Raw genomic sequence first — 7449 nt, 5'->3', positions numbered from 1 at the left:
CTGCAGCTGTCTCACTAGAAATAAGGCATCAGTAGTGCTTTTACCTGGCACGAACCCAAACTGCATCTCATATATATATATATATATATATATATATATTTAACCTAACTTATCAGCAGAAAGAGTGGATCCATTTCCTTCCATTGCTCCCTCTATCTTTTTTTTCTTTCTTCACCCTGTTGTTTAAGAGCTGAGCAGCCCTCATCCCAGGCATTTCTGCAAGTCTTCTGCTATTTGTTCTTTGTCTCATATCCTGGAGACGTGCATTCCTATCTTCTTCAGTCTCTCCTTGCCTCCTTCTTTGTTGCATGGCTCTGTTATCCTGAAGTCGTTCTGTCATCATCTCAGCTGTTTCCTATTGTCTCCTTGCCCTTGCTTCTTCCCAACACCTTTTGGTATCATCTCTTAACCACGATGATCCTGTCTCTTTCCACGTGGCATAATTGATCAGTGCTTATTTTTGTATGTAATGTTGTAATAAGAAAATTAAATCAAACCAACAAAGAGATTACAAATGTAAAATGAATGAAATAGAATAAAATCTGAAATGATGAAATTATAAGTAATCACCGCAAAAAAAAGATATTTCTGTATGTCAGTGTGTCTGTACGTCAAAAAATCGATGCTTTTTTTTGGGGGGGGGGGGTACAAAATGTAAAAATTCATACCAGAAGTTGACTCATTTGATGTCAGAATAGGATTTACAGAAAAATAAGGGCTTAAATCTAATGAAAATTTAATCATAAGTAAGTGAAATTATGCTGAATACAACTAAATTGCAAACCTTTTCCCCCTGGCCATATCAGCAATTCTGAAAACTTTTGGGTGTGAATTTTACATGAGTAGAAACTTTTTTTTAACAATTTTTATCCTGAAAACCACCTGTTACTTTTCTTTTAAAGTGAAAGAGAAGAGAAAGTGAAAGATGTATGAACATGTATATGAAATGGATGTGTGTGTGTATGTGAGAGAAAGAGAGAGAGGGAGAGAGAGGGAGAGAGAGAGAGAGGGAGAGAGGAAGAGAGGGAGAGAGAGAGTGCCATTTACATATACATGAGAACACACGTTCACTCACTCTCTCTCTCTTTCACACACACACATCCATTTCATATATACGTACATACAGCTTTCACTTTTTCCTGTCTTTCACTTTAAAACAAAAGTAAATAAATAAAAAAAATTATGGAAATTAATGTACTCCAGATGATGAAATTACATTCAGTTAAAAATATTTTTAAATGATTAAAATATTGTGTATGTTAAAAAGTTCACTTTTTTTCTTTTAGAGAGTGTGAAGACTATGTGTGTGTATATGCCACAGATAGCAGACGTGTGTTTGTGTTGATTGACACGCCATGACATTCATTATATGTGTGTGTATTCTGTATGTATGTTGATGTCACAGAAGCTATGTTTTTTTTTTGTCAAGAAATAACAAACAAAAATTGTGTTTAATCATTTAAATAGAGATCCAAATGTCACAAAAATTTGTATTGCACTGCTGTAGGTAAGTATGAAAATAAATATGTAAAAAAAAAAATTAAGATAAAATATACCATTTCTGAGATATTTCAGTTATACACAAGTTTTAGTATTATTTATATATATATATATATATGACAGGCTTCTTTCAGTTTCCGTCATCCATATCTACTTATGAAATGTGTCATATTTTTCAAATCCAGCATGATTAGAGAAATGGATTCTTGCATACAGATTGCATTAGCAAAGTCATTAGCAGTTGGATTACTAGCTGCAACATTGTCATTATTAATTATATTCATGTTAATGATGGTGGTTGTGGTGGTGGTGGTGACTTTATTGGTAGTATTGGCAAGTGTGTTGTTGCTGCTGTTAATCTTATTTTAATTCTTTTGTTATCAATGTTTTTGCTGTTGTTATTGTAGTTATTGTTGTAGCTGTAGCTGCTCTTTTTTTTACTTTAGTCTTCATCATTGCTGTCTTCTTTCATTTTTGTTGTCATTCTTTCTGTCAGCAATGGTGTTTTGGTTTAAGATGAAGATGGTAGTGTCAAAAGTGCTGTTCTGATCAGAATTTATCTCCCTCCAGTATTCTATTGAAGATCTGGATGCCATGTATTAATTCACTTTTTTTTTAATTTTTGCAAAAAAACCCAAAAAAAACCCCAGATAAGTTCCTGTGGAGTTGACCAGTTCTTCAGACTAAATTATTTTTAAACAGACTTGTTGCACTGTTAAAACCAACTATACCATACAATACAAAATAACAACAGCAAAAGGGAGGAGGAGAGGGGTGGAATTGGATAACAAAAAATATTCTTTTCTACTGTAGGCAGAAGCCCTGAAATTTTGGGGGAAGGGACCAGTCAATTAAATCGACCCCAGTACGTAACTGGTACTTAATTTATCAACCCCGAAAGGATGAAAGGCAAAGTCAACCTCAACAGAATTTGAACTCAAAACGTAAAGACAGATGAAAGACTGCTGAGCATTTTGCCTGGCATGCTAACATTTCTGCCAGCTTGCCAACTTAGGATACTCTTTCACTCTTTTAATTGTTTCAGTCGTTTGACTGCGGCCATGCTGGAGCACCGCCTTTAGTTGAGCAAATCGACCCCGGGACTTATTCTTTGGAAGCCTCGTACTTATTCTATCAGTCTCTTTTGCCGAACTGCTAAGTTACGGGGACGTAAACACACCAGCATCGGTTGTCAAGCGATGTTGGGGGTACAAACACAGACACACAAACACCCACACACATATATATATATATACATATACATATATATATATACGACGGGCTTCTTTCAGTTTCCGTCTACCAAATCCACTTACAAGGCTTTGGTTGGCCCAAGGCTATAGTAGAAGACACTTACCCAAGGTGCCACGCAGTGGGACTGAACCTGGAACCATGTGGTTCATAAGCAAGCTACTTACCTCACAGCCACTTCTACGCCTATAACGAAAAGTATTTACAAGAAAATGTCCCCAGACAGGTTTTTTAAAATCTTATCTACTATATGGAGATACATTTTTGTTAATGTTTTTTGTTATCTACAACAGAGAGAAGAAAACCATCTTGAGAGAAAATTCTACTAAACATTTTGAATCACTCAGATGTATTAAAAGCAAAATTGCCCTCTCCCAGTCTTTCACCTGTTTACAGTAGCATAATCACAGCAGACTCAATTAATTAGAATCAGTTTTACCACTCTTATCCACCTTTTTTAAAGCAACAGTAGAGAGCGGCACTTCTCATCTGCCTCACTTACCTGTTCAAGTGGTACTTAAAGAAGATGAGGGCTTGGCCAGAGAGAAAAATCTCTGTCATCAAACCTTTCAATCATGTTCATTATGCACTTATTATTTTTTTTTCTGCGGCCAGCAGGCAGAGGAAGACAAATCACCTTTGCTAAATGAAAAAGGTAAGATGGACTTCAAGATAGACTTGGTTAATTGCAGGATGTGCTTTAATCTTTTAACATTCAGATAATTCTGTCAAATGTATTGCTTATTTATCAACATTGTTGTTGTTTTGAACAATCACACATTATCTCATAGCTCCAAAATTTCAATGATGTAGCTGTTCATTTTTAGAATGACATTGAAAGGTAGGCATGAGAAACCAGATCTGACTGGATTGAACATAAAACAGGTAGAATATCTTGGCTGGATGTGGCTGGTCTAAATGATAAAGCGTTAAGCCTTATAGCACCTGCTTGACACATGCCCACAAGTTGGCAGTGTAGTGGCACTGAACATGTATGAGCCCTGCACACATAACACATAGTTTTGGCTGATGGCACTTGAATGCCTGTGGGACTTGACTTGAAGAGGCAATGCTTTCTCCACCCTTGTAGCACTGCTAAAACAAGGTCTTTTGGAAGGTGTTCATTACACTGTTGCAAACAAAGTTCTCATGATTTTTGTCTTTGATCAGTAAATGTTATTTCCCATTTGCTTCTATCTAGAAATTTAGAAAAATGACTACTATTCCCTTCAAACTTTGCTTTTGTGACCTGGACATCAATGTTTTGAAACCGACCTGTCTTCCATTATATTTCAGACAGATATAGAGCTGAGTTGCTGAAGCAGAAATACCATTATAGCAAACATTCTTCTCAGCTTTAAACGGAGTCTAGACAGCTTTCTTCAAAGAGTACCAGACAAGCCACCCATACCTGGATACAACTCACTCAATAAGAACTCACTACTTGAATGGACCATAGACCAAAATTGACTGTAAAAAGGATTTAGATAATCCTATCAGGTGGTGCTATTAAGTTAGACATGGCCTGGACCAATTTTTGGTCGAAACAAATCTAAGTTTTATCTAAGTTTTAATACCACAGATTTGCTTGTTATTTGCTTGACTATAACCACTTGAGCATGTCCCTTAGTGGCTGACAATATGTGCATCTCTTATGATGAGCAGGAGTACTTGGGGAGCATCATAGCCATGTGCTGAGAAGGATTCTTTGGGGTTTGAATACATGTAGCAAAAACAAAGTGTGAAGGAAATATTAGCCATTTTTCATGCTTTCTAGGGGTCAGCAAATAGCAAATAACAGATGCTACTCAAGGACAAAAGTTGTCACACAGTGTAATATCTGGACTTAAAAATTCTTCCAGAAGAGACTTCTCAGACTTTTGTTATTAATGCCCAGAATTGTTTCCAGTCAATTGTCAGTCATATCCTCCACTAACTCTCCAGAGGATACTAAGTTTGACTTTTCACAGACTACTTAACACACTCACTCTATTCCAGCATGGAAGAAAATAGACAGAAAAGCCAATGAGATGATTAACATGATAATGAATGAAGCAGTTTTGCTGCTGCTGCTGTTGTTGTTGTTCTTCTTCTTGGTGGTGTAGGAAGTTCATTGGTGGTATTGATGTTAACAGTATTGGTGATGTGGATAATAATAATGGTATAGTTGTTGCTACTACAACTGCTACTGATGGTGGTGGTGATGATGATGATGATAGTGGTGATGGTGATGATGATGATGAAGAATGTATACAAAATTGTTCAATAGTATCAGATAATGTGTCAAAATTACTGTGTTGGAAAAGTTCAGGTTTTATTGCAAATCGTGCCTCTATAATACTATGTTTAAACAGTTATAAAGGTACATCTGGTAAACATTTGAGATGGTATTAAACGGCCTAGCATAGAGTAGGAGAAACAATGGCAAGAGGGTGGTGAGAGTGGTGACAGGCAGCATAACTAACTTAATTCCATCATGACTTATTCACGCAGAATTATTGAATGTAATTAAAAAGGTGGAAACGCAAGAGAGAAGAGAGGGGATGAAGAGAGGGGCAAGAGAGAGGGTTGAAGACGGGGAAGAGTGAGAGAGGTAGAAGCTGACTGAAAGTGAAACAAAGAGAAGAATAAGATGAAAGAAAAAGTAAACTAAATCCTTTACAACAATGTGTGCTGTTTATGTGTAAGCAACTGTCCCTTGAGTATGCGAGTAATTATTTATATGATGAATATGTATGTATTTGATTTTTTGTAAGCATGATGTATAGGGTTGTATGCAATATATATCTCTCTGAATACACACATACATACATACATACATACATACATACACACACATACATACATACATACATACATTATATTTATTTGCATATGTGTATATGAACTGTAATTGCTAGAATAAGAATAGGGTGCAAAAAGTTTAGAGAGCTCTTAGCTTTGTTGGCAACCAGAGCTCTCTCTCTATCTCTCTCTCTTTCTCTCTCTCTCTCTTTCTCTCTCTCTCTCTTTCTCTCTCTCTCTCTCTTTGAGTGAAAATGAGATTGTATGATGCATGTGTATGAACTGCAATGCTACTTGGGGCCATGAATGCAGAGGACGTGCAAAGGCTAGAGAGGAAGGAAGTTAGTATACTCCACTGGATGTACAATGTCAGTGTGCATATGCAACAAAGTATTAGTGCATTGAGAGAAAAGTTAGGCATAAGACTGCACTGTTTTGGTCATGTGATGTATATGGATGTGAACAGTTGCATAACAAAGTGCTGATCACTTAAAGTGGAAGGAACTTGAGGAAGAAGGAGACCCAGAAAAACATGGGACAAAGCACTGAAGGCCGATCTCAAGGTGCTGAACATTACAAAGGAGATGACAAAGAACCAAGATACCAGGTGCCTTGCTGTACTCTAAAACAACTTTCTTTCCCTCATATTACCCACTTCCCTGACACTGTTTCTGTTAGTCTTTCCTTTGCTACCTTCACTCCTCTTTTACTGTGAAACTGTGTAACTCCACTAAAAACTATCTTGAACCCTGCTGAACTGTTTAAACCATAAAGATATGACATATGGATCAGCCTACACTATTCCTGGGTCCAACTACTCCACCTACTCTATCATCATTACTATTATCACATTGTACCCACCCTCTCTCCATCACACTATTTCCTGACCTTACTCTTCCCTATACCCCCTCTGTCTCCCTCATTACTCTTACCCCAACACTCTACTCTCACTTATTCTCTCCATTACCATCCTTGCACTACAATAATTCTGTTCCATCCATCAGGAAGGCATTCTTTTGCATTGCAAGCAAAAGTCAACCCCATCAGTGCCACAGATGCACCAGGTAAACTCTGTAAAGTAGTTAGTGTTAGGAAGGACATCCAGTTGTAGAAACCAAATCAAAACAGAGATTAGAGCAAGATGTGGTTCTCAGACAGTTTGACACATTTGTTGAACTGTCCAACCGTGTAAAATGATGATGATTCATACACACACATGTGTACACACAAATACACACACATTCAAACACACACATATTTCCCTCCACAGACACACACACACACAAACACACATTTCACACACACATTCAAACACACACACACACATTCACACATGCACATTCCCACACACATTCTCACACATGCACACACATTCATACATACAAAAACACACATTCACATACACACACACACACACAAACATCTTTCACAATTGAATGTGATTTAGTACTAGGGTATACCAGGATTCTGCTAATGGTTTCAGATGCCAACAAGTTGTAATGAAACACTCTCTTGATTCTTCATTTCTCTCACCCTTTATCCAACCAACAGAATATCCAGAATGTGACAACTAATAGTAGAAAGTTGATCACTTTATTTATTAACCCCAAAAGAATAAAAGGCAAGTTGACCTTGGCTTGATTTGAACTCAGAATATATCACAATAGATTGATCTGCCTGTTTCGTACACTTGTTAGACATTCATCAGAGAAAGAATGCCCAATTTCCATCAACAAAGAGGTTAGAAGTTTGTAGATATGATGCATATATGTGCATGGTTATAATTTTTTATGTATATGTATGAATGTCATTATGTATGCATGCATGTATGTATGTCTGTTGAAACATAGGTAGGCAGGTTGATAGTTATGCCCTTCTCTCTCTCTCTCTCTCTCTCTCTCTCTCTCTCTCTCT

This window comes from Octopus bimaculoides, chromosome 15, assembly GCF_001194135.2.
Source record: "Octopus bimaculoides isolate UCB-OBI-ISO-001 chromosome 15, ASM119413v2, whole genome shotgun sequence".
NCBI classification, from domain to species: Eukaryota; Metazoa; Mollusca; class Cephalopoda; order Octopoda; family Octopodidae; genus Octopus; species Octopus bimaculoides.
This window is presented reverse-complemented; position numbering follows the sequence as displayed.